Source organism: Dermacentor albipictus, chromosome 1 (genome assembly GCF_038994185.2).
Source record: "Dermacentor albipictus isolate Rhodes 1998 colony chromosome 1, USDA_Dalb.pri_finalv2, whole genome shotgun sequence".
NCBI classification, from domain to species: domain Eukaryota; kingdom Metazoa; phylum Arthropoda; class Arachnida; order Ixodida; family Ixodidae; genus Dermacentor; species Dermacentor albipictus.
The window spans coordinates 330,238,250-330,265,104 of record NC_091821.1 but is presented as its reverse complement, the minus strand read 5'-3'; the positions used below and the strand labels follow the sequence as shown (position 1 = coordinate 330,265,104).

The window sequence follows — 26,855 nt, the reverse complement described above, 5'->3', positions numbered from 1 at the left end:
GTTGTTTTCATTGGTCTTTGCGCGGCTGGATACGTCGAAAGATTTTACCCGGCTGCGTGCACAAGAGTCAATATTTTTCAACGCAAACATTCGTGCGTGTAGAGTGAGAAGAGATAGCAGTTATTTATTTTTTTTTTGTCTTCATCGATAACGGACTTAAATAAGCCGTTCTTACGCGCCTTGCCCGCGAACAGCTTCCTCCACGTGCCCTGTATTTAACAGGAACAAAAATATTTCAGCTTTCCTTTTTCTTTCTTTTTTCAGCGGAGGTCAGCAACTTCATAGCCGTTCATGAGGACAGGTGTGACGCGGATACGAAGCAGGTATGTTTTACTTATATCGTGAGCCGATGTGTATTTAATAAATCTCAATATACATTCCAGCATTTCATTTTTTTCTTTCTTCGAAAGAAACTAAACGATGCTACCCCTTTCTTCCTTTCCTTTTCCTCTAAATCCTCAGGAGGACTAAAACGTATTGAAAAACAATTATGTGAAATAAAAGAGGAGATACTTAGCTTAAATGAACATGAAAGGCTGTCGTGGTGCTATTTGACGACAGTTGGTTGTATTTTAGCATAATCTGGTATCTCAAGAAGGTGTAAACCTTCATGCGCCCTTTGACTGTGAATTCACCAACTGCTGTCAAGAATGGCGAGCTGCGAAACAAGATTGCCACACAGTTACGACAGGGCGACACGACGCGCACCTCTCCCTCTCCGTCGCTGCAGCTGGGAGGCGTTCAAAGAAGCGGCCTTTGCGCTGGAATCCGCCGCCTTCCACCCGCCCCATCAACATTGTGACGGAACTAGTTCGGCGTGTGTGAACAATGATTCCGGAGTTCCCCAACGCGGAGCTGATTTGACACGCATGGACAAGCTGCCGTGGGGACGACGTATTTTGGTGCGTCTCACGCTTCGGCGTGGCACGGAACAACGAGCGACCCTCGATCGGCACCGATAGTTCCCGGAACGGCACCCCGCCAACGCCGTCGTCGGGCATCAGAGCGCGGTTGCCTTTGTGTACGTAAACTGATCTGCAGAGCAGCGGCGAGTTGGTGATGAGTAAACGAACAGACGCCGCGTCGTATGACCGGCGGATCGAGTGTATAAAAACTGTGGTTGTGCGAATGCTGAGGACACTTCTCTTGAGCAGTCATGTTAGACTGAGTCACTTCTCTCATGCAGTCATGTTGGACTGTTACTCTTTTTCTCAAGCAGTCATGTTAGACTGATTTAATTTCTGTAAATAAACCCTTTTTCCTCGTTCTCGATGAGAAACAGTTCTTCATTTCATCAACGATCTCAGCGTAATAAGTTGGACGACGGCATGGGCCAGCTACCTTCGAATTCATGCCGTACTCCAATCTTGGCAAAGGACCACGGACGATGGCATTGAGCCCCCAATCCTGACAACTGGCTGACAGCGGTGAGATGGACTTTGCGACATGGTGCTGTATCTGCGGTGAGTGCTTGGTTTTTGCTTTGACTCTCTGGGCTTCATTTTGTGGTTGTTCTGTTTAGAACAGTAGGGAAGCTAGATTGTTGTGTGTTAGCTAGGTTGTGTTTTCCTAGCTAGATTTAGAGAGCAGAATCAAGGCAGTAAAGCAGCAGTCATGGAGTTAAGGACACTGCTGAGAGACGAGTTGTTGATTGTTGGTGAGGAACTGGGCCTAGATGTACGCAAGGAAATGCTCAACTCGGAATTATTGGAGCTAATTTCCAATCAGGCCAGTGAGCAAGATATTGAAATGGGATTGGAACTTCTCAAAAAGAGAGAGAAACGGGAAAGAGAAAGAGAAGAACGGGACAGAGAAAAACGAGAGAGAGAGGAACGGGATAGAGAGAGAGAGGAACGCGATAAAGATCGCGAGTTAAGAAAAATGCAACTTGAACTTGAAAACAGACGTTTGGAGTTGTCTCAAGGAAGTGAAGGCGCTCTGGGTCGATCAAGTGAGGCAGAATCGTACCGCATGGACAGGCTATTAAAGCCATTTGAGGTCGGGACCGACATTGGCTTGTTCCTAAGCAATTTTGAAAGGACTTGCGAGAAGATGAACTTCGGCCCGAGTACATGGCCACAGCGGTTGCTGTCTATGTTGCCGTGTGAGGCGGCGGAAGTAATCGCCAGACTGAGTGTGCAGGATGCATATGATTATGCAAAAGTTAAGGCTAGTCTCCTGAAGAAATACCGCCTTTCAGCCGAAGCTTTTCGGCAAAGGTTTAGGAGCACAGGCAAGAAAGATAGCGAGGGCTATCCGGAGTTTGCATATAGCTTAAAGGCCAACCTAGTCGAGTGGCTTAAAAGCGCGGAAGCGTACAACAGCAGAGACATGATCATTGAATGCATGTGTCTAGAGCAGTTTTACAAAACCATCCCCCAAGCTGTGAAACTGTGGGTGCAAGACAGAGGTAAGGTAAACACTGTGGAAAGGGCGGCTGAATTAGCCGAAGAGTACGCAACCCGTAGAAAGTTGAACGCCGAGGAGGGAAACTGGGATGGTCGAAATGGACCGCGGAAACCATTTCCGTTCAAAAAGGGTGCGCAAACTAGACGATCCGAGCCTGTAGACATGGCGGAAAATCCCGCAGAAAAGAGCGAGGAGAAACTCAACGGAGAAACCGCACAAAAAGAACAGAAAAGAAAATTCGAATCTGTTAGACCAATTCGCTGTTACAAATGCCACAAACTGGGACATATAGCTGTAAACTGCGAGAAGTCTAGCGAAGTTTTTTCCTACGTGGAGGAAAAAGATGAGAATATGGAACTTTTAAGTCCATATCTCCACGACCTGCAAGTTAATGGAAAACCATGCCGAGTGCTAAGAGACAGTGCCGTCACGCTGGACATTGTCCATCCGTCTTACGTGATGGTAGATGACTTCACCGGAGAAGTAGCATGGATAAAACAGGTTGTAGAAGAACACAGCGTGTGTCTGCCCATGGCCAAAGTCAAAATCAGTGGACCATTCGGGGAACAAGAGACTGAGGCTGCAGTTTCCAAATTTTTGTCATTGCAGTATCCCTACATCTTTTCAAATCGTTCGAATCAGTTACTGCGTGACAGAGGGCTCAAACTGGGAGAGGGCATAGTACAGGCATTGACCCGAGGCCAAGCTCGTAAGATCGCGGCGCTTTCGGCTGAAAATGCTCAAGCTCCTCCAGCGGAAGCAGAAAAGGGAATAACTTCAATACCCGAATCCGAGCTAGGCCCGAGGGACAAAAGAACAGTTGAGGAGAGCCTGCCAGCTGACCAGCTCAATGATGAGAGCGTAGCACTAGAGTGTCAGAGTTCTAGCCTGCAGGAAGAGCAAGCAGACGCGCTCACAAGCGAGACAGGGTCGTTATTATCACCGGCCTCAAAGAACTTTGATCAACTCTTACGCGTGGATAGAGAGTCACTGGCAGCTGAGCAAAAGAATGATGAGAGCTTAGCTAAATTACGTGACACAGCTAAAAAAGGCATTGCTAGGCGCAACGTAACGATACATGAGAGAGGAGGATTGTTGTATCGGCATTACAGAGATCGAAAGGGTAGGATTTTAGATCAGTTAGTCATACCTACTAAGTATAGGGAGGACCTTTTGAGTCGTTGTCATGGAAATGGGTGGTCCGGCCACCTAGGCATAAACAAATCAAAGGAAAGATTGCTTATGGAATACTACTGGCCTGGCTGTTTCAAAGATGTAGAAAACTTTGTAAGATCATGCGACGCCTGCCAGCGTTCTGGTAAACCAGGAGAGACATGGAAAGCTCCACTGAAGGTAGTCCCCTTAATAACAGAGCCTTTCAGACGACTTGTAATAGACACGGTAGGGCCTCTTCCAAAAACAAAATCAGGCTACAGGTACTTGTTTACCATGCTGTGTCCGGCTACCAAGTTTCCAGAAGCAATCCCTTTGAAAGAGCTCAGCTCCACCGAAGTAGTAGACGCGCTTTTGACAATGTTTGCACGAGTTGGGTTTCCAGCCGAAATTCAGGCAGACCAAGGGTCAGTATTCACGAGCGCACTGACTTCCACATTCTTGCAAAAGTGCGGGGTAAAGTTAATACACAGTTCTGTCTATCACCCTCAGTCAAACAGTGTAGAGAGGTGGCATTCGGTGCTTAAGCGAGTTTTGCGTGCGCTCTGTTACGAGCACAAGGAGGACTGGGAGAACTGTCTGCCGGCAACTTTGTTTGCTTTGCGAACGGTTCCACATGAGGCGACAGGGTTCTCACCAGCAGAACTAGTGTATGGGAGGACACTCCGGTCTCCACTGAGAATGTTAAGAGAGATGTGGGAGGAAAGAGGGGAGAGTCCAACCGTGGTTGAATACGTGCTAAATTTACTGGAACGGCTAAGCGCAACCCAAGAACTAGTCGGAAAGAACATGGCACTAGCTCAAAAGAACTCCAAATTCTATTACGACAAGAATGCGAGGCTTCGTACGTTTAACGCCGGAGACCAGGTAACGATCCTCAAACCTTCAAGAAAGAACAAGCTTGAAGTTCACTGGGACGGGCCCGTTAAAGTGTTGCACAAACTTTCAGATACTAACTATGCTTTGAGAATGCCCGGTCGCAGGAAGGAAGTGAGGATATATCACTGTAATTTGATGAAGCCGTATGTAGAGCGGAGCGGAGTCGTTAACTATACCGTCAAAGAGCCGGATGGCACTAGTGCCAAGTTTGACGAATATAGGGCGACCTCCAACTCTGAAATCGGCCTAGAAGAAGTAGTAGAACACTCGGTAAGCTCGCATGCTCTAAGACCCGAGCAGCTAGATGAGCTAAAAGGGGTGTTAGGGGAATATCTCGACAGATTCAGCGATCGGCCGGGTAGAACCGAACTGATAACGCATAAAATTGAGCTGACCTCTACCGAACCAGTAAGATCAAAACCTTACAGGGTGTCTCCAAGACAGAGAGAGATTATGGAGGCAGAGATACAGCGCATGCTAGAGTTGGGAGTTATTGAGCCCGCTGAGAGTGACTACACGTCACCGCTAATACTCGTAGAAACCCCTAACAAGGACCCTCGCCCGTGTGTTGCCTACAGGAAGTTAAATGCGATCACTAGGGATCAGCTGTACCCGATACCTAACATTGAGGAACGAATTGAAAGAGTTAGCGCTGCTAAATACATTTCAACTATAGATCTCGTGCGGGGGTACTGGCAAGTTCCCCTTTCAGAAAGTGCCAGCCACTATGCCGCATTCATCTCGCCTGTAGGCACTTTTCGCCCTCTCGCACTCAGCTTCGGGCTCAAGAACGCGCCGTTTAGCTTCTCTAAGTTAATGGATATTGTCCTAAAAGACTTGCAGGAGTTCGCCTTACCTTATCTTGATGATGTGGCCATTTTTTCGGACAGCTGGGAAGAACACGTATCGCACCTCAAACAGGTGTTCTCACGGTTGAGGGAAGCCGGCTTAACGATGAAAGCGGAAAAGTGTAGGTTTGGTTGTTCGCAGGTTACTTATCTGGGCCATGTTGTCGGTCAGGGCATGAGACGGCCGGCTGAGCTGAAAATAGCTACGCTTGGAGAATTTTCTCAGCCGCGCACGAAAACGGACCTTCGTTCATTTTTGGGACTTGTGGGGTACTATCAACGGTACATTCCGAATTACTCGCAATTGGCAAGTCCATTAACAGACGCCCTCCGAAAGGGAGCACCGAGTAACGTACACTGGGATAAGGACAAAGAGAACGCTTTCCAAAGTTTGAAAACGCTACTGGTTTCTCGCCCTGTGCTTCGCGCGCCAGACTACACAAAGGAATTCATAGTTCAATGCGACGCAAGCGACAGAGGTATGGGCGTGGTACTTAGTCAGGTCGGCGACGATAACGAGGAGCATCCTATCCTCTATGCCAGCCGTAAACTAAATGTAAGGGAGGAAGCCTACAGCGCTTCCGAGAAGGAATGCGCTTGTTTGGTTTGGGCCGCCCAGAAGTTGTCGTGTTACTTGTACGGAGCGAAGTTCATCTTCGAGACCGACCACTGTCCTCTGACGTGGCTCAATCAAATGTCACACAAAAACGGCCGCTTGCTCCGATGGAGCCTCACTCTCCAAGAGTACAACTTCTCCGTTAGATATAAGAAGGGAAAGTTGCATAGCAATGCGGATGGTTTGAGCAGGCTAATTTGAATTCTGCGTTTGAGGGTCCCGCCTAAATTTTAGGGTTACTAGTGTTAGCTTTTCTTTAGGCGAAGAAAATCCCCTCTCATTCAGCAGAATTCCCTCCATTAATTGCTGAATTTGTCAGCAGGAATTTGCTTCAGAAATTGGCATAGTGAAATGTAGCATTTTTTTTTTGTTTCTGCACTTATGTTGTTGTTGTTTTTTTGAAGCCTAGCGAGTCTAAAGTGAGAGCCAATGCACGTCATCTCGGCGCAGAGCCGTGTTGTGGGGTTCATTTTGCAGTTGCCTGTCCTTGTTGGATGTTTTGGGGCGGTGACATCAATGCACAAGTGGTCGCTGCGAGCCAAGACATCAATCCGCCCCCTGACCAGCAGCCGTTCTCTTCCTGCCTAGCGGTTGTCAGCGCTAGACAGTCGAGACTTTCCGGGCCATGGAGGCGCTGTCAAGAATGGCGAGCTGCGAAACAAGATTGCCACACAGTTACGACAGGGCGACACGACGCGCACCTCTCCCTCTCCGTCGCTGCAGCTGGGAGGCGTTCAAAGAAGCGGCCTTTGCGCTGGAATCCGCCACCTTCCACCCGCCCCATCGACATTGTGACGGAACTAGTTCGGCGTGTGTGAACAATGATTCCGGAGTTCCCCAACGCGGAGCTGATTTGACACGCATGGACAAGCTGCCGTGGGGACGACGTATTTTGGTGCGTCTCACGCTTCGGCGTGGCACGGAACAACGAGCGACCCTCGATCGGCACCGATAGTTCCCGGAACGGCACCCCGCCAACGCCGTCGTCGGGCATCAGAGCGCGGTTGCCTTTGTGTACGTAAACTGATCTGCAGAGCAGCGGCGAGTTGGTGATGAGTAAACGAACAGTCGCCGCGTCGTATGACCGGCGGATCGAGTGTATAAAAACTGTGGTTGTGCGAATGCTGAGGACACTTCTCTTGAGCAGTCATGTTAGACTGAGTCAGTTCTCTCATGCAGTCATGTTGGACTGTTACTCTTTTTCTCAAGCAGTCATGTTAGACTGATTTAATTTCTGTAAATAAACCCTTTTTCCTCGTTCTCGATGAGAAACAGTTCTTCATTTCATCAACGATCTCAGCGTAATAAGTTGGACGACGCCATGGGCCAGCTACCTTCGAATTCATGCCGTACTCCAATCTTGGCAAAAGACCACGGACGATGGGATTGAGCCCCCAATCCTGACACTGCGTGCCACTTTCAGCTATCATAGCACATGTCCGCAAGCCACTCAGAGGACTTGCCTTAGTTTGCAAAATACATTCTCTTGGTTTACGTAAGGAACTACAAGTGCTTGGCATTTGATTGTCGCACCTCATATATGCAAATTGTGCATGAAGGAGCAACCAGGCAGGTATCAATGATTATTTACATTATTAAGATAGGCGTCGCTTGTAAAGGAACTGAATAACTCAACATTTCCCTTAAGAGAAGGAGAGAGAGAAAAGGAAAAGAAAGACAGGGAGGTTAGCCAGTCTAAGTACAGGCTGGCTACCCTGTGCTCGTGAAAGGGGGCAAAGGAAAAAAAGGCGAGAGAAGGAACAAAAAATAAAGTGAGAAAACTTCGCATAATAACGCCATGCTACGCGCCAGAGCTTTCAAAGTCGTTCGCACAATTCACAAGCCCTTAAGAACTTAAGCAGAGCTCTAAAGGCCTCGAGTGCCGAAACCCTTCTGGACCAGTGTCCTGGAACCTTTCCCTCTGTGAAGGGGCGATCGTCCAGTTCTTCTAGTGCGGTCGCGAGCACTTTTCTTGACACATTGAAACGAGGACAGTCACAGAGGAGGTGCTCGATCGTCTCCTTGCAGCTACGTCTGTCGCAAGCAGCTTGGGCTGTCGGCCATTGTAATGCGGAAGGAATATGCGTTCGCAAATGCCGCGTTGAGCCACAGGCGACACAGAAGTGCTACTTCCGCTCATGGTAACCCTGGTGGAAGACAATTTTCTATGCAAATGCGGGAGAGGGAGTACATTTACTAGTGGCAATGTTAATAACGCCCGCCATTCGCCATAAAGACGCGCAAACCCGCAAAAGAGAAATGAAATAAGGTGTATATCACAAGTACGCCTGTGAGATGCACCTCTCCTTCACTAGACAAACAAGGAACCACATCAAATGGACTCGCGCAGGAAAGAAGCGTAGGAAGAGCACTGCCAAGAAGAATTAAAAGGGCGAAAGTGTAAAATAATGATTTCTATGGTAGCATACAACTTTAAAAAAAACAGCAGTTGACAACCAAGGTGCACGGCCCATGCGGGGTTGTGTTACTCCGCTACCCAATCACAGAAGCAAACAAAATCTCATCATGCGGTCTTCTCAAAATGGCGTCGTACTTGATACCTCCGGAGCATCTGCTGTTCTTGAAGAGTGTTTTCATCGACGGAAGCAATGAGGTGCGCAACAGACATGTGCAAAGTGTATGGTGTCTGAGCATTTCACTCTTCAAAAGTCTACCTGCCATGGTTGCTTAGTGGCTATGATGTCGGGCTGCGAAGCACGAAGTCGCGGGATGGAATCCCGATTCCGACCACGGCGGTCGCATTTTCGATTGGCGCGAAATACGAAAACGCCCATGTACTTAGATTTAGGTGCACGTTAGAGAACGCCAGGTGATCTGGAGTCCCCCACTACGGCATGCCTCATGATTTCGGCACGTAAAACACCATAATTAATTAATTAAATCTTTAAAAGTCTGCGGTACAGTTCATTTCACTGCTCAGCCCGTTTTGCTCATGAAACTTCACTGCCAGCTGAAGTGCAACTTGACAATGTACTGCATAGTTGCAGCGAAACAAGCATATTATTTCAGTTCAATAAAGGATTAGGCATTCGCCATTCCACTATAATAGGGGAGGGAAACCGTATAAATTTACGCGCTAATAATTTTATATTTGTGGTTACCACCTGATTTTGGCGACAGGAAAAATGTGAAGTACGAATTATTTGCAGCCTCGCGGAGGAACAGTGGCTGGCGGATATGAGAGCATGTGCGGGGCTTCACTGTACACTTGAGTTGTATCCGACTATAGCAGCGTTTTTTTTATTTAACTCTGAAATAATTATAAAGGAATATACATTTGCAGGACAATCACAGTTCCTTTGGATCCCTCGGTCACTGATCTACCCAGTACCACAGCCGACTAGTATTGTTATTTGGGAAGTTGCGTAACGTTGCGTGGCCGCCAGTCCCATATAACCGTGCATAGCACAGGACGCTGCAGTTATAGACGTACTGCGCCCACTGCGGGAGGTTAGAAAAACACCTATACATAAGCACAGCAGCAAAGTGGCTTCTTCAGGTGGCTCGACTGCTAACTGTAGAAGCGTCATTCAAAACACATGGAATTGTTCTCCATTTCCGGAGGAGTTTTCTCTTTTTCTTTTTTAAACAAGAAGGTGTTGGTCCCTAAAGATTTTCAGGAACAACGGTTAAATTGGTTAATATTCGCTTTTTCTTCCTGTTTGCCTGTTGCCTTGGCTTTCTCCCTTAGGAGATGGCTTAATTTCTCAACTCCTTGGGACTCTTGTTTCCAGTTGCCAATTTTGCACGAATAGTGCTGTACCATTAGGGAAAAACTAGACGAGTTAACGGGTGACAGTGATATTGCTTATGCGTTTAACAAAAAGCTTTAGCTCGGGTGCTCCTATATAAACACATGTAAAAGGAGAATTCGTTTTTCTCGGCAACCATGGCAAAAATTTCACAATGTTTGTTGTATTTAAAAGAGAAACTTAAACTCTAGTGACAGTTGGTTTCTGATTTTGATTAAGATTGTCAATTTATTATTAAAAATTGGCAAAAAATCTAAAATTTTCTGAAAACGAAACTATAAAGTTTACAGCTCTCTAACTCAGAAAGGAAACGTAATATCACAATTCTGTGAATTGCATGTGATGTTACATCTAAAGGGGACAGTATTTATATGTTACACAAGAAACTAAAAAAAAATCAGTGATATGAAAATACAGCTTTTGCTGAACCCTTGTGCACAACGCAACAAATTGACGTAAGATATAAATTGACGTATTGAATTTGTCCGCTTTGAATGATCTAATCGATGCCATTCACAGAACCGCGGTATCCGTGTTTGATGTAGAGCTATTAATTTATAAGCTACGTGGGTCTATATTTTTCCAAATTTTTAATATTTTTCACAAAATTCAGGCCATGAATAGAAATTCCGCTTCCAACAGTCACTAGAATTTAACTTTCTCTCTCAAATGCAACAAATGTCATTAAAATAGGTCCAGGGGCTATCTCAAAAAAGCGTTTACGCGTTTTAAATCTATTTGAATAGGCAGCGTCGGAGTTGGGTCCAAGCTAAAGCTTCCTCTTAAGGGTTATTGCAGGATTTGATGATGGACGCTGTTTCGCATTATTTTAATTTGCACTTTATTTAACCCATATCGCGGGTATATGGTTCCGAGGATTTGCCACCGTCGGGGCGAGCCGCCACTCAAGGAAATAAAGCAGCAAAAGGACAAGTTAGACGCAACTGGCCTTTTGCCCATCACCAACTCGTTTCTCGTGCGTACAGACGAGCTGACCACGAACCAAATTCATTTCCTGGTCCCTGGATCAGTGTAAACAAAGAAGGTTGAACTAACGAAGCAACAGCAATGCCCGTGACCGTTGAATAGGCGGTGACAACTGAACGCATCTCGAGTTAATCGCGCGGGCAACGAATCTATGAGAAATCTGACCTTCACACCCCAGGAGATGCCGATAACTACCGCCATCCAAAGGAGTGAAAAAGGCAGCAAAATGTTGAATAGCGCCAAATAGTTGCGAAGTCTCAACGTTGATTTGGCGGCGCTTTAGGAAAGTGTGTGCGGAGTGGTGGCTTGGGTGGGGAGGATGGTATGCCGCTTAACTCGGGGGGGGGGGGGGGGGGGGCGTAACTCCTTATACATGTATGACCTACATGAACTTCTCGTACATACATGACATCCTCGCCTGAGAGAGATGCACTGAGATGGCATTTGTTTGTTCCATCATTCTATAAACTTCCACCAGAAGGAGACAGAAAAGGCAGGGAGGGTAAACACACGCACATCCGGTTTGCTACCCGTCACTGTGAGACAGAGATAAAGGGATGCAAAGAGAGAAAGAGCACTAGTTACGTGCACACGTGGAGATGCGCCCCAAGTCTACGAATGGTCGCAGACACATGTTGACTTGAGGTCCATCAAAGATTCGCATTGAACAAACCTATTCGGGCTGTACCCGGTGTCTGGATTTGGCGCCCCTCATTTCAGCCACTGCCTTAGCAAGGCTTCGCGTATTCCTGCCGTCGCACTTTGCGAAGGACGTGTCCTCGATGCCCGAGCTACTTAAGTGGCGTGCTGCTCAACCGCTTCGGCAGAATGACGCTGCCGCTTCGCCTTCGTTCTGGCGACGCGCCTCTGGGACTCCTCTTCGGAAGTGACTGCAGGGTCCCAGGAGATGCTGGTATAGCAGGTAACGAATTAGCGGACTCGCTGGCAAAATCGGCACATACATATTCAGAAATTCAGCTCATCCATTTAACACCAACGGACACGCAACGCATATTGAGAGTACTAAAGAAGGACTTGTGCATGTCAACGTGGTTCAGGGAACATGCAAAGGAATCGATTATTTACGAAGTGGACCCTCAACTCAATTATCGGCTAGATGTAGAACTTTTGAAAAGGGCCGGGACACTAATTCATCGACTGCGCCTTGCGGCAGCATACACCAAACATTTTCTATATCGAATAAAACGGGCTTGTTCCCCGGCTTGCTCCATGTGCCAACGACGATGGGGATGTTCGCCATCTCCTCCTCCAATGCCCCAGACACGCGACGCAATGACAGCAGCTAGAACAAGCACTACACTCCATCGACCCTCACCGACCTTTCTCACTATCGAAATTGCTGGGCCCATGGCCAACGAAAATAACACAACGAAACGCATTGAATTCACTCGAACATTTTTACGAAGATACAGGCGTCCTGAACCAGTACTAGATATTGCACTGAATTGACACACAATGTAACTACAACTTATCATTATTTATAATTATTAGCGCTTGTGTATCAGGTGTCATACTTTTTTTCATTCTGTGTTGAAACTCATTCTTGACTCATATTCTGTGCGTGTATGATTTTAGCTCCGTAATATATCTCAGCTGTTCACATACTCATCGCTGTCTACGACGCAGCCGCTTGTGTGACTGCCACGCAGTGCAACGTACTGCTAACGCCCGCCGGCTCTTTGGTCTTCACTGGTGACTTCAACGTGCATCAGCAGCTATTAAGCACCAAGATTAGCTTCAGACAGCAGAATGACGACAGCCTAACGTATCGACGGAGCGCTTGCTCTGACTTGACTGATATCCAGGCGCTTTGCTGCCTGCGCAGACAGTGTTCCCTCTATTCCGCTGTCCTCTTTCTGATCCCCCTTTCCCTTCCCCCCAGCCTAGAGTAGCAAACCGGAGGCTCGTCTCGTTGACCTCCCCGCCTTTCCTCTCTTTGTCATCTCTCTCTCTCTCTCTCTCTCTCTCTCTCTCTCTCTCTCTCTCTCTTTGTATGTTTGCAAACTCAACGTGGTGCGGCCTGCCTTTGCCTTTTGTATCTATATGTTCATGGATGTATATATGCTCATGGATGTTATATGTTCATGACTGTATGTTGTGTATTTCTGACCCTATGAAGTCGTTTTTTTCCTTTTCCCACTACATATGTTTTATATAATGTTATTCCTTTTATGAGAAAAGGAGTAGCCGTCACCATTATAGGGTGAATTCGTCTGTTTGTTTTATTTTCATTCCAATAAAAAAAGCTTCAGGCTACCCGCCGTGGTGGCGTAGTGGCTATGGCGTTGCACTCCTAAGCCCGAGGACGAGGGATCGAATCCTGGTCGCGGCGTCTGCATTTCGATGGGGTTGAAATGCAGAAACGTCAGTGTAGCGCGCATTAGCACACGTTAGAAAACCCCAGGTGGTCAGAATTAATCCGTAGTTCCTCACTATGGCATGCCTCATAATCAAATCTTGGTTTTGGCGCGTAAAACCGCAGAATTCATATGACCACAGGCTTCGTACGAGGCACCCTGGCGACGGGCGCAGTCCACGTTGTGGACGCCTCGTATAGCTAATGGAGAAGGGGACGCATTCGGTGATGCGCACAGCGAAACCCACTGAGAGAAGATGACCATCCAATCGCCTAAGCAAGCCTTCTCCATTACTCCCTTCCGGCTACACCTGCGCTCGCTTTCTCCGCACCAGTTCCGTCTCTCCTAGCTTTTTTTTCTATAATAACCAACGCCGAGGGACCATGAATGCTACATAATTATATCGCATTAAACATAACGTCTCGAATAATTTATAAGCCGCACAACCTTTTCCCCCCTTGCTGTAATAGCTGACATTAAAATTCTGATCTATAAACTTGAGCCTTTACAATACAACGCCATACTACAACACCACAGATTGAACAGACGGCAATACCCACATCCACACAAGACCCTCTCACGTGAAGATGCCGTAACATGGCGACAATTACAAACCAATACATACCCCCTATTTAAGCAGACTACACGCAATACACCCTACACTATACTCGTACAAATGTCCCCTATGTAACGACTACGCCTCCTTATATCACACCACGTTGGCGTGCCCCAACGTGAAGGCAGCCACGCAAATACCCAACCCCCCACCCGAGTAGTGGGAGGCCGTGCTGACAAGTTTGGACTTTCGTAACCAGCAGCAACTGGTGTGGGGGGCCCGGGGGACAGCAAGAGCCGCAGGAGCACTGGTCTAAGGGCGCCTACCGCACAAGCAGAAAGACACCTGCTTGTCCTTCCTTCTTTTTTAATAAATGTTTTCCTCCTCCTCCTCCTTCTCCTTGAGCCACACATTTGTTATAAAACATTTTATTTGAATACCGAAGTATGAAATCGATTATGTGTATTGACATGAAGCCGCTTTACATAACATGGTCTTCAGTAAAACTGCGCTGATGAAAGGGCATTCCATGAAACGTAGTTTTAATGAAATGAGTAGAACAAAGAAGAAAAAAAAGCTAATATTTTTTTCGCATTAGCGCTCCTTTAGGAGTAGTGCACCTAAGTTACTACTCTTTGCGTTTAAAATACGCGTCTTTTAACACGTTTCTTCAACGTACTTATTAAGTACCGGTAGGGAACGAAAACCCACAAGCAAGATCCTATGTAATACAAATAGCCAGAGATGTGCGGCCACCCGGTGCCCCGATGGTACTACCACCAGCGAGCGCTACAGCTGCGAAAACTGGTCACGAAGAGGCAATCAACCGCATTTAGTGCCACTATACGCTGCGCAACGTCTCTCCCGACAACGCTAAATTTGACAGCGAAGTTGTATTGGGGGCGCGCTCCACCCCTGAAAAAACTGGCGGCGCCATCGGCGTGTTGTGGTATGAGGGATCACGTGGACACAGCGACCACGTCGGCTGCTTCGGAAACGCCGAAGCAAGCTGAAAACAAAAGTATGAAGCCCCACCTGCGCTGCGGTTCTAATCAAGTGGGGACGTTTTCCCGCTGCGGCTCTCTGCTTGACAAGACATGAAAGCACTATAACAGGTAGGGGCTGCCTTTGAAGGCGTCCAACATAGTAGGCTATTGCTCGATACCGCAGCGCCGGACGTGTATACGCAAGGGAAACCCGTGCTCGTCAGCCTTCACACGTTCCCGCGGGACAAGAGGCTGCCTGAAGCTTGGATTACTATACTTAGAACCGCCAAGCAGCCATCGGCTACAACTTGAGTGTGCACCAAGCACTTCCGTGAGGAAGAATGCTGCAACGGCGCTGGGGCTGCGGTGTTCAGTGAGTAGCAGAAAGTGCGCACTGAGATGGAAGCACGCGCGCTCTGCTCGTCTAATGTCATGAAGCTTTGGTATATGAACTTGCTGATTCTATGTAGCGGCAAGTTCCCTGGAATGGAAAGGAAACGGTAGGAAACACATTAAAGAAATGCATGGCATGCGCTGATGTTTGTGTTAGCACCAAACAATTAATGTACTGGATAAAGAAAAAGAAACAGCGGGAAACTGCTCTCTAATGAAACCGATAAACATACAGTGCGATGCAACTTGAGAAATAATGATATTGAAATGTCCAACAATTTAGGAGAAAAGAAAGAAGAAAGGTTCGATCGTCACGACGGCACATTACAAGTTGCCTTAGGCGTCGAACTCCCTAGTTATAACGAAATTATTTTTGAACAGCTCTGATAGCGTCCACGTAACAATGGTTGCTTGTGTACTGTCAAATGTTCATGTGCTGCGGCCTAAAGCTCACGGTATGGTGCGAAAACGCGCTCGCAGTGAAAGCGAAACATTGTGCGCGGGCATGATGCTCACGCGCCATCGGTCGCTGTGAAACCGTGCCATCGCTGTACTGAGGCTTCCTTCTGTTATGCTCCATTCAGTTATACAGACAGCCCACTATATGAACATACAGGGTCCATTATGGAAGTAATGCGCGTGATTTTGTTATGACCCGACTATCCATGGCAGTGTGGTAAAACCGGTCGGGAAATGTGACGACGGTTCCACTCTACACATCTCCACATTTGCGGTACATGGGACAGTCACCGAAGATCTGCAAATGCTCAAGGCCTGCATGAAGCTTGTGCCGAAAGTGTTGACGAAAGATCAGAAAGAACTTCGCGTTTAGCGCTGTCAAGAATTGTTGGATTTGATTCGAAATAAGCCGGACTTTCTTAACTCTGTCGTAACCGGAGACGAATCCTGGATGCTCGAGTACGACCCAGAATCGAAAAGGCAGAGCAGCGAGTGGCACACAAAATCATTCCCCCGCACCAAAGCGCGAATGAGCAAGTCTCGCATCAAAACGATGCTCATTGTCTTCTTTGACGCCCGACGAATCGTCCATTTTAGGTTTTTACCGCAGGGAGGAACTGTCAACTCAGCTTTTTACCTGGAGTTGCTCAAGAGATTGAAGCGCCGGGTCGCGCGCATGAGGGCTGACATCAAAAACACGGTCAAGCCCCATCATGACAATGCCCCCAGCCACACGTCCTTCATTGTTACCAACTTCCTGTCCCGGAGCAACACCCCGGTGGTCCGCCATCGCCCTGACAGTCCTAACTTGGCTCCGTGCGACTGTTTTTTTTTTCTTTGTTTCCCCGACTGAGGAGAGCGCTGAAAGAAAAGCACTGGGAGACCGTGGAAAACATCCAAAAACATGTTACAGGGTTCCTGAGGGACATTTTCGTCGTGGACTTTCAGGGTGCCTTTCAGGCGTGGCAGACACGTCTCCCCAAGTCTTTGATGGAGGGGGAGAGCATTTTGAAGAATTTTGACCAGTTGTACAGGTCTGGTCAATAAATCTATTTTTTCCCAGAAGATGCGCAATACTTTCATAATGGACCTTGTATTTCACATAGCTTGCTCTCTGCCCGACTGCCTACCTTTCATGCAAGAAATCAATTCGGGGGACTCCATTGCGTCGACCGAGTGCAGTGGGCGTTCACTAGGTATTCGGTAAAGAAATATAATAGAAAAATAAGAAACCATTCTGAGCTTTCTGTTTGTCCAAGGTTATTATTTTGACATTAAAGAACTCCTGTCATTTCGAGAGTATTTACAGAAATGTCCAGGAGGGCTCCCGCGTGGTGTTTCTATTGAGCGCCGACAGTCAAACTCATGAGGAGCGCGCTACATAATCCCTCATATTGCGCAAGCGAGGAGCTTCCGACAGATGGCGACTCGGCAAGTCCTCACCATCAATAGCCCTACTACAGTGTACTAGAATATAAAGGTAGTGGTCTCAGTGGCGCTGGGCGCGTGAAGCCGCCGATGTCAACTTGGAAACGGAGCTACACATTGAAATCGACGGTGCGATGCTTGGTGTGCCACAGGGAAAGCGCGTGTTGCTACGCATGCAAAGAAGAGCGGTGTCGTACCGTCGAGATCAATGCAGCGCCAGCGACCGCGTTCACGTACGTCCTTTCCATTTGTGCTTCGACGTCGCAGTGCTCACTGTGCATGTTAGCGGTGTCTCTTCTTGGCATGTGCAGCAACATGCGCTTTCCCTGTGGCGCACCAAGCATGGTACTTTTGATTTCAATGTATAGCTAGCTCAATACCCAAGTTGACATCGGCGGCGCCACCGCTCCCGTTGCCGCTGGTACGCAGTGAGCTCACTAACCTCATATTCTAGTACACTGTAGCTCTACCTCCCAATGGGTCTGTCGTGTCCATAGGCAAGAACTGAACCAATCAGCAGGAGGCACGCGCCGCGTCCGCCGCTGGGTTCTTTGCAGCGCCGACAGATGGTGCTCGCCTCTGCGCATCTGCGGCGCCGGCCGGGCGGCGAAAGAAATACAGTCACCGCCCAAGCATTCTGTACAGATGGCTAAACAGCAAGGCTGAAACGTGTGGCGTCGGTGTTTGTTACTGGGTTAATTCCGACGGTTCATTAAACGACGGCTTGGTAGGCTGCAAGATCCTCGGCACACAGTTGCTGCTTGCGCTCAGCTGCACTCCAAGCAATGCGCCAGTCGTCCAAAAAGCTTCAAACGTTACTATAGATCAGCATTCGGATCATTCTGGTAGCACAGAAGTTAGTCGACTTGTATTTCCTTTGATGGGGTCGCATTGATAAAGTGTATGTCGCTTTATAGAGCGTTACGAAAAAAAAAGTGTTCAGAAACCTTGAATGCAGCTTGCGCTTCCCTTTCTGTCACTGCAGTGATGCTTGTCGCCTGCGCATGTGGTGATCCCTACAAAGCATCACGTACAACCACCTTTATCCTCCCCCACTCACCCTCCCACCCCCAATCTACCAACGCGTACCGCACTGCAGAACACGCACCGAGCTGCATTTACTAAGAGCGCTTCAAGCAAATCGTCTTCTTGTTTTTATTCCATGATTATGCAGTGGCGAAGCTATCGATTTCACCGAGCCTCGAACATCCGCCATCCGCGTCAAATTGTCAAGAATATTATAGTACTACATTCACACAGCCTTTCATGTACAACCTTGGCATCTAATTTCTTCCTGTAATCTTTTTCCGTCGAGCTAGGATCGTTCGAGCCTAATTAGTGATACGCCAGCAGGCGCATCGGGTACTAGAGAAACGATAACTACGGCTTATTAAAGCAGTTCAGCCAGATCCGCTCGGTGCACTCTTTGTCTAAACGGCGAGTAACGCAGACTCGCAGATGAATTTTAGCCGTGTGGAAAAAGTTTGAGGTACTGAGTGAACTTGTGTATTTAGTTGCCGCTCTGAATGATGAACCAGAGTGCAATTTGCCATAGAAGTGGAGTGGTGTTAGCGAGAGAAGGGGAAAAAATTGGGAAAATGTGGACCCTGAACCAACAAGCCGTAATCTGCATTTTGCATAGTTGCACACTTATTTCTCGGCGGCATCTCCTAATTTGAACCGAGTGTTTTAAATCGTAAGGTCCAAAAAAACATTCGGCGATTGATTACGGCAAGGCTCGGTGCATTTGCTCACGCTTGCTATAGCACGTTCCTATACGCGCTGGCAGGTTCGTTAATATGCGCGTGTATGTATGCATGCACAAGGATGTCTGTGTGAGACCAAATTCGTGCGTCTGCCTGTTTATGAGTCCGGACGGAAAAAAGCGAATTGTAAAGGAGTCGGTACTATTCAGTCAGCCCGTTGCAAAGTTAACCTCTTCACTAATGTATATTTACCTCTGTCTTTCTCCAAGCTGATTCCTTAATATACAAGGTGTTTCAGCTAACTTTAGCCAGAGTTTAATTAAAATATGCCGATGCACTCTAAGACGGTGCCACCGAATGCATGTTACTCACTTTTGCATTTAGTGTGTCACGCTATTTCTTGTATTTTGCTTAATCAGATAATTAGTCAAGATTAATTAACCAACTTCTGAAGTAACGAAGCTAGGGAAAAAAAATCCAATTAGAAAGTTGCATAGCGGTTTGCAAAACGTTCGAACAAGCAGTTTCTGTCTTTCTATCTATTAAGTATTCAGCTTACAGATGATGCCCACGAAATATAAAAAAACACCACGCGACATGCCCGCTTGCGCGTCGTGATTGCACTGCTTCCAAACGTTCCGCACAAAAGCAACCACAGGTGCGCTGCCGCTTAAAAGGCGACAGAGCAGCGACGTAGGCGTTGGCTGTGCCATTTAGCCAGCGATGTGCTCCCCTCGCGACAGTTCCTAATAGCGATAAGCAGACGCAGCAGTTATCGCTTGTACTGATGGAAGCAACATGTCCGTCATTTCGCGATAGCTGTAAGCAAATTGACCATCCCTAAATAAAAAAAATCTCAGTGCCCTTCCGCTCCGTGAAGAAGGATAACCAGCGAAGCTGTGTATGTGGGCCCCTTAATGCGAACTGCAACTCCTCTGCGGGTCGGCCCGGCATTTCACTATCTTCGGGATCGGCCCACGTAAGGGGACTGCTTACCGCCTGCTTCACCTCCGCTGCGGTATAGGCCCGGCATTGCGCTATCTCCGGGACAGGCTCACGTATGAGGAGTGTTTTGCTTACGACAACGACACGAAAATTTCCTCGCTGTAAAAACTCAGTTTTCAGAAGGCTAAAAATTGTAGTACAAGAGTATCCTAAATGGTCAGACGCAGTCTATCACTGAATTTACGTTTATTTTTCATGCACTTTCACAGCAAGTGCTCGAAGAGGTCACCTCCTGCAGCGATACAACACCGGGATCATCTCAGAAGGCTTGCTGTCGCTACCTTCAGTTATCTTCTGCTGTAAGGCTTCTGGAGTCATCGTTTCCGTCGTGTATATGTGATCCTTAATATAGCCCCACAAGAAAACGTCAAGATGGTTGAAGTCGGGTGACCTTGCCGGCCACAGGAGAGACCCGTTTTTCCTTATACATTCCCCTGGGAAGGTAACCTCAAGCCATGATCGTACTCGACTGCTGCTTCGAAATGGGGCCCCGTCGTGCTGATACCACAATTGCGTCAAGCCGGGCTAGTGGCATGTTGCACCAGAAGTCTTAAACCAGCCCTTTGAAGAACTCACATACTTCTTGCCGATCAGAGTGTTGCTAAAATACACTGGGCTAATGATTGTACTGTCATATATCCCGCACCAAAGGTTAAAAGACCACTGATATTGGTGACGGGATATTCCTAGCCAGTGTGGATTTTGCACACTCAAATAGCGTGCGTTGTGAATATTTACTTGGCGATTTCGGGAAAAGTTCGCCTTATCAGTCCAGAGTACCTTCGTGAGAAAGTTAGGATCTTGCTTCTCCTGAATATAAATCCAATTCGCAAAGTCGCGTCCCTTTTGGAGGTCCCTTGACAGGCTTGCCCGCTTGCGCGTCGTGATTGCACTGCTTTCAAACTTTCGGCACAAAAACAGCCACAGGCGCGCTGCCGCTTAAAAGGCGACAGAGCAGCGACGTAGGCGTTGGCTGTGCCATTTAGCCAGCGATGTGCTCCCCTCGCGACAGTTCCTAATAGCGATAAGCAGACGCAGCAGTTATCGCTTGTGCTGATGGAAGCAACATGTCCGTCATTTCATCGATGCAACTGCAGATGATAGGGGTGCAGACCAACTGTTTTCAAAATCTTCCAGACAGTTCTTTTTCTTTTTATTGAAATGAAAATAAGCGAAAGAGATGTAGTCACATTATAATGGTGACGGCTACTCCTTTTTTAAGGGGAAACAGCACTATAAAAATATATGTAAAAAATGAAAAGAAATCACGTCATACGGTCAGAAATCCACAGCACACAGTCCTATACACCCATGAACATAACAATAAAAAAGTCAAATGAAAGCTGCACCGCAATGAGTTTGTAAACAAAGTCACAAACACACACAAAACGGCCGTGATGTGGACTGGGATGAGCATATACACAGATGAGGAATTACGCAGTGTTCAAATAATGCACGCACAGAATACGAAAACTATAATGTACGTCATATACAAGCACCAATAATTACAAATAATAGAATAAAGTTGTAGTAACATCGTGTGATTACTGAGAGCAATATCTTGTACTTGTTAAGGATGCCTGTTCATAAAATTGTTTAAGTGCGTTCAATGATTTTCGCTGTGTTATTTTCGATGGCCATGGGCCCAGCACTTTTGCGAGTGAGAAAGGCCGGTGAGGATCAGTGGAGTGTACCTCTTGTCCTAGCTGCCGTCTTTGCGTCGCGTTTATCGGGCATTCGAGGAGTAGATGGAGAATATCTTCATCGTCGTGGCCACAGGAGCAAACCGGGGAAGGAGCCCGTTTTATGCGATGTAGGAAATGTTTGGTGCATGCCGTTCCAAGGCGCAGTCGATGAAAAAGTGTCGCGCTACCTTTATTAAGTTCTACATCCAGTTGGTATTTGAGTTGAGGGTCTACTTCATAAACAACTGATTCCTTAATTTTTTTATTAAACCAGGTTGACATGTACAAGTCCTTCTTTAGTGCTCTCAATATGTGTTTCGTGTCCATTGGTGATAAAGGGATGAATTGAATTTATGCATCTTTATGGGCAGATTTTGCCAACCAGTCCACTAATTCGCTGCCTGCTATACCAGCATGTCCCTGGACCCACTGTAATATCACTTAATGTTTCCTTTCATTAGCCTCAGTTAAACTGTTTAGTACTGAGTATGTTATCCGTGCGGGTGGCTGGCTGTCATCAATATCTTCAAGACATGCTAAAGCCGATAAGCAGCCCGTGCAAATTACCCACTTTGTTGGTGTCTTATATGTTTTGAATTGTATTTTGTCTGTGTATATCGTGCAAGGGGGCCGGGGCCCTTGTCAGGTACTCTGTCGCCTTTAGCCTCGGCCCCCTCTTAGACTGTGTCTGAGGAAACAAGAAAGAAAGAAAGAAAGAAAGAAAGAAAGAAAGAAAGAAAGAAAGAAAGAAGGAAAGAAAGAAAGAAAGAAAGAAAGAAAGAAAGAAAGAAAGAAAGAAAGAAAGAAAGAAAGAAAGAAAGAAAGAAAGAAAGAAAGAAAGAAAGAAAGAAAGAAAGAAAGAAAGAAAGAAAGAAAGAAAGAAAGAAAGAAAGAAAGAAAGAAAGAAAGAAAGAAAGAAAGAAAGAAAGAAAGAAAGTGGTCCGGAAAATTGCCATTAATTCCCCTATTGTTGATGATGACGTGGGTCCCAGTCGACAGGCGTACTCTACTTGTAAGGACGGTATAAAATGAGCTGCAGTAGCACTTTCTTCAATTACAGAAGCGTCCGTGTCGACGTGAATAGCTTCCTGATACTTGCCAACAGGTGATGTAACGCCAATTGTTTCGCTGCTAATGTGGAAACGTCGCTTTTATTTTTAAGCCCTTCGATTGACGTTTCTATTTTCGGTACCTGCATACGCCATGGTGGGTAGCAAAGGTCTGAGTGCCAAAAAAACCGATTGTGAAAGTCGTGATTTATGCTCCTGAAACATGTGTATCTGGGCGCGCGCGCACCCACTTATCTCTCTGATAGAGAACCTCCAGGCAGCTGAGTTGGGCACACCGAGCTGTGTGCTCACGCTACGCATGCTAGCCTGTGGATTAGCCGCCATGTAAGACAAAACGTTGGAGCGAACCTCATTATTTATGACTAAAGCTCTCTGCCTCTTTCTTGTGAAGCTGCCGGTTTGCTTCAGCGTCTCGTAGGTGCTGAATATGGTCATCGGACTCGGCCACGTACCAGGGTGCCAGCTTCGAAATATTCTTGCAGCCTGCCGTCTCTGTCCGCCTGAACCTCCTAGAGCAAGGATCATGTCTGCTTTTTCCTCGTTAGAAAAAGACATCGCGAAGTTGCTTGCGCTCTGACAGTCCGTTTATCGCTGTCTGGAACTACCACCACCAACACGTCCGTCAGTCGCTTTACGCGGTGCAAGCGATAACGGTTGCTATAGTTTAAATCGAACAGCCAATGCCTTCGTCACTGCCCTGACGCCTTTTAAGCAGGAGCACGCCCTGCTAGATGCTTTGTTTGTTTGTACGCAGACAGCTTGAGAGAGCTGCAATCACGACGCGCAAGCGGGTATATCACGTGATATTTTTTTATATTTCTCTGTCATCCGAAGTAAGCTGAAAAACACCGACACTTATTAGATAATACAGATAATACAGAAAGTTAGAAGCTGTCTAATCGGACGTTTTGCAAAGGTCTCTACACTTTTCTAATTGGAATTTTTTGCCTAACTTTGTTATTATTTCAGAAATGCTTGCGCGGTTTATTCTTGGCGCCCGCCAAAGAACCCTTTATAATCAAAGTTACACTGGCTCCCTTGAATATGGCGTCTATCAAAGCCAAAACGTTGAATTATGACGTTTAACCGCATTAATCAATCACCATGTTTGACGCTCCTAGACCACTTTTGTTTACTTCTTAACAGTACGACAGAAGTTTGACTTGAACATCGATCGATCAACTGCAGGATACTTCAGTTGTTGTTGTTGTTGTTGTCGTTGTCGTTGTTGTTGTTGTTGTTGTTGTTGTTGTTGTTTCTCAATAGGTTCTCTTTTTTTCTCGCAGATTACATTTGAAGCCTGGCCTAGCCCTCGTCCTGCGTGTGCGTGCTTCCCATTCCCCGTCATTTATCGCACCGGGTAAACATGGGGCGCTCGCGAAAACGGTGCTACATTCTGTGGTTCTTGTGCTTTTTGTTGTTAAATCGAGAAGTTTGTTTACTGGAAAGGCACGATACGCGAAGAAGCATGCTATCTTTTTCTTTTTTTTTTTTTCCCCAGAAGCGTGAAAATTGTGTCGGCGAACAGCGTCCTCTCAAATGGCTTCCACAAGCGTGTATATGGTCCCTTCCCGTCTCTGGTTCAGTTTCTGCTCATACGGGCAGCTTGCGACCAACCCTGCCGCTCGCTTCGCCGTATGCAGCCATGAGGAATGGCGTCCTTTAAACGCGGAAGCATTGTGAGAGAAAAAAAGCGCCTTTTCAACGATGGGCTCCACGGCTGCGGACTCCTTTGCAGGAGCGCGTGCTGATGACGGGTGTTTAATTTAAAACTTTGATGATGGAAACGCTGACGCTCCAATTGCTTCGCAATTATGTGCACCCGAATGCCGTGTAATCGTTTTCGTACTTTCACACCCTGAAAGTCAGGGTCTGAAAGTACATGAATAGAACAACTGTTATCGACGCGTAAGGTATTCAGATCTGGATAAAAGTTTGGACATCTTGACGAAATTACGTGTCTGGTTCGAGTAATTACAATTTTAGAAGAGTATCGAACCAACGCGATTTTGATTGGCGACTCACCTCAATATTTAGATAAACGTTTGTTTTCTTTTACAGTGAACTGTTGGCAATACCGCCATTCGGCAACGAAGCTGTCCTTCTGTATCCGTAAAAATCTTTATCACACAAGCTACCCCCCTACCCCTAACAGGACATTAGAGAATTTTAGATTAGAGGAACGCAAACGTTGGGGCCCCCAAGCGCTGCAATAAAGTGTTTTAGATTAAGATGACGCAAGCGTTGGGACCCGCTAGCGCTAGCAGGGCCCCATGGCCTGCGTCACTTTAATCTAAAACTCTCTATTGCTTCCCGTCTACAGGCTGCCGCACCCGCTACGGTCGGTATACATCGTCGTCTGGAAGTAGTTGCTGTATTATCATCGGTCATCATCGTTGTTAAGCCGTAGTAGTAGTCTCGTCGGCAGTCTACGTCTTCACAACAGTATCATTATCGGACACAACTTCCGTGCACACGTAGTGTACATAAATACATATTAAACCAAAATTTGCTAATGAAGTTGTCTAATCCTGCGATTATGGTATAAATTTATATGAGAAACTTCAAGATAATCATGTTCAAATACAAGCTCATTCTGTCCTTTTCATGAATTTGCTTCAACCTTTTGAATTTTCTCCGGAACAAGGGCAATGTCAAAGCGTTGCCGGAAAGTTGGCGTGTGTTCCCATGTGAAAAGGAAAATAAAAAGTTATCGAATAACAAAAAAAGAAAAATCGTGAGGTGACACGGCCTCTAGAGTACTCGTTAGGCACCCAGAGAGAAACCCTGAGGCAACGTGATCGTAAGCTAACTGTAAATACAGGCAGCCACAGATGCTGACAAAAGACTAATTCAAGTCCGCCAGCATCTGGATTCGATCGGCTGTGTGCACGACCACCTAGGTTGGGTTTGTGCAGAAATCAGGCCGAGCCTACGTGAACGTACAGTTAAACAGCTTGTTGAAATACGCTCGAAGGTTAGCGAAAGAAGAAAAGAGAAAGAATACTCACGCATCAACGAAAGCCAGAGCAGAGCTAATGGCATGTGTGTGGGTGAACTACGGAATCCTTTGTCACTTTTCTGGAATGTAAACAAATCGCGCGCGCTCTCACTGTCTTAGTATTCATTCTATTGAATGTCGTAATATTATGTTATTGATATTGTCATTCAATTCAATGCCACAATTATATGACATGTAGCGGCTGACCACAAGAAGTATGGTGGGCAGCATGCTCCGCCATACGTTTTGTGAGAAGAATGTAGCCTTAAGAATTCACGTAACTTTATTTCTTTTACTGATCTGTAGGCACTTTGTTAATCTCTTGTCTCCGCTTTTCGTCTGTGCTGTGCTTGTGTGCGAGAGGCCGCAGTGAACAGCGATCGTTATTGCGATTTCTGCGCAAATATTAAGCTTCACGAGTCTTATACAGTAGTAAATACAATAATCAACAAAGATGAACAGAATAAGTAACCAAAGGAGCTTGAGCAAACAAGATAAATAATGAGCGCTAGGATATTTCCAGTTTAAGAAAAGAAAAACAAGTAACCCTGACGTCCAAATATATATCTTCTTTTTTTTTTGCCCTAGCTTTTTATGTGCGCAAGAACGATAAAATCAAAGCGCTAATCCACAGCACCTTCCAGCTTTTAAGGCACACAGAACATGCTCGCGTTGCGTCAACGATGCGTAGGTGCCAACTACAATATGTCTGCCCACCAGATGGGAAATGTAATTTTCTGTGAGCAAAGTGATGCGGACGCCGTGTCCAGCCGCCTCACCCTATCCTCAACACTTCAGAGAAAGAAAAGTCTCATTGGCTTTATGGATATGTCATTCGCCTTTCCAGGCCGGCAGGAGGAGAGGCGGAAAGGAAGAGACAGAAAAAAAAATGCATTTAACAAATGTGACGCTCGAAGAGAGTAAGTCCTACAGGACTTGGTGGTTTGATGTAAGTTGTTCTGCGATATTTGCCGGCAAGTGCTTCGCCAGGGCGCGGCTTTCCAGCAGTGTTTAGTAAATGTGCAGTCTCTGAGAAACTTCTTCCGTGGGGCAATAATTTAGAAGCACAGCGCAAGAGAGGCGACCAAGACGACGCGCACAGCGACGCAGAATTGGGCGCAAGTCGGCAGCTTGAGAGCAATCTACGGCCCACGATGCCACGTCGGTCCGCCCGCCAGCTCGACATAACGGCCTGTCAGTGTCACCGCGGCAACACCAAGCCGTCTACACCTGCGTGTGGAGCGTCTCGACGGTGAAGGGCCTCAACCAGATATTTGATCCCTGTAGCTGTCCTCCCTAGTGTCCTTACTAAAGTGCTGTCGCAACGCCCGTGTTGCTTCAGCGGCACTTATCGCACTTTCTTTCTTTCTTTCTGAACTTTCGCATTATTAGTCGAGGCATTAGCGCTTTCACTCGCTTGTTCCAACTTAACCTCCTTAGTGTTTTGCACGTCGTACCTCCTTCTCAACGTGTATATCGACGCACATACTTGTATGCTTTAGA

At 46.7% G+C, this 26,855-nt stretch overlaps 1 long non-coding RNA gene across 1 annotated transcript in view; it reads left to right on the top strand.

Moving 5' to 3' along the window:
* Window positions 1–23,736, top strand: part of LOC139054552 (uncharacterized) — a 34,522-nt gene extending 10,786 nt beyond the window's left edge. Inside the window, exons 2-3 of the long non-coding RNA XR_011511314.1 lie at window positions 265–323; window positions 23,638–23,736. This is a non-coding gene — a long non-coding RNA (uncharacterized lncRNA). The remainder of the gene's footprint in view (window positions 1–264; window positions 324–23,637) is intronic.
* The last annotated feature ends 3,119 nt before the right edge of the window (window positions 23,737–26,855 follow it).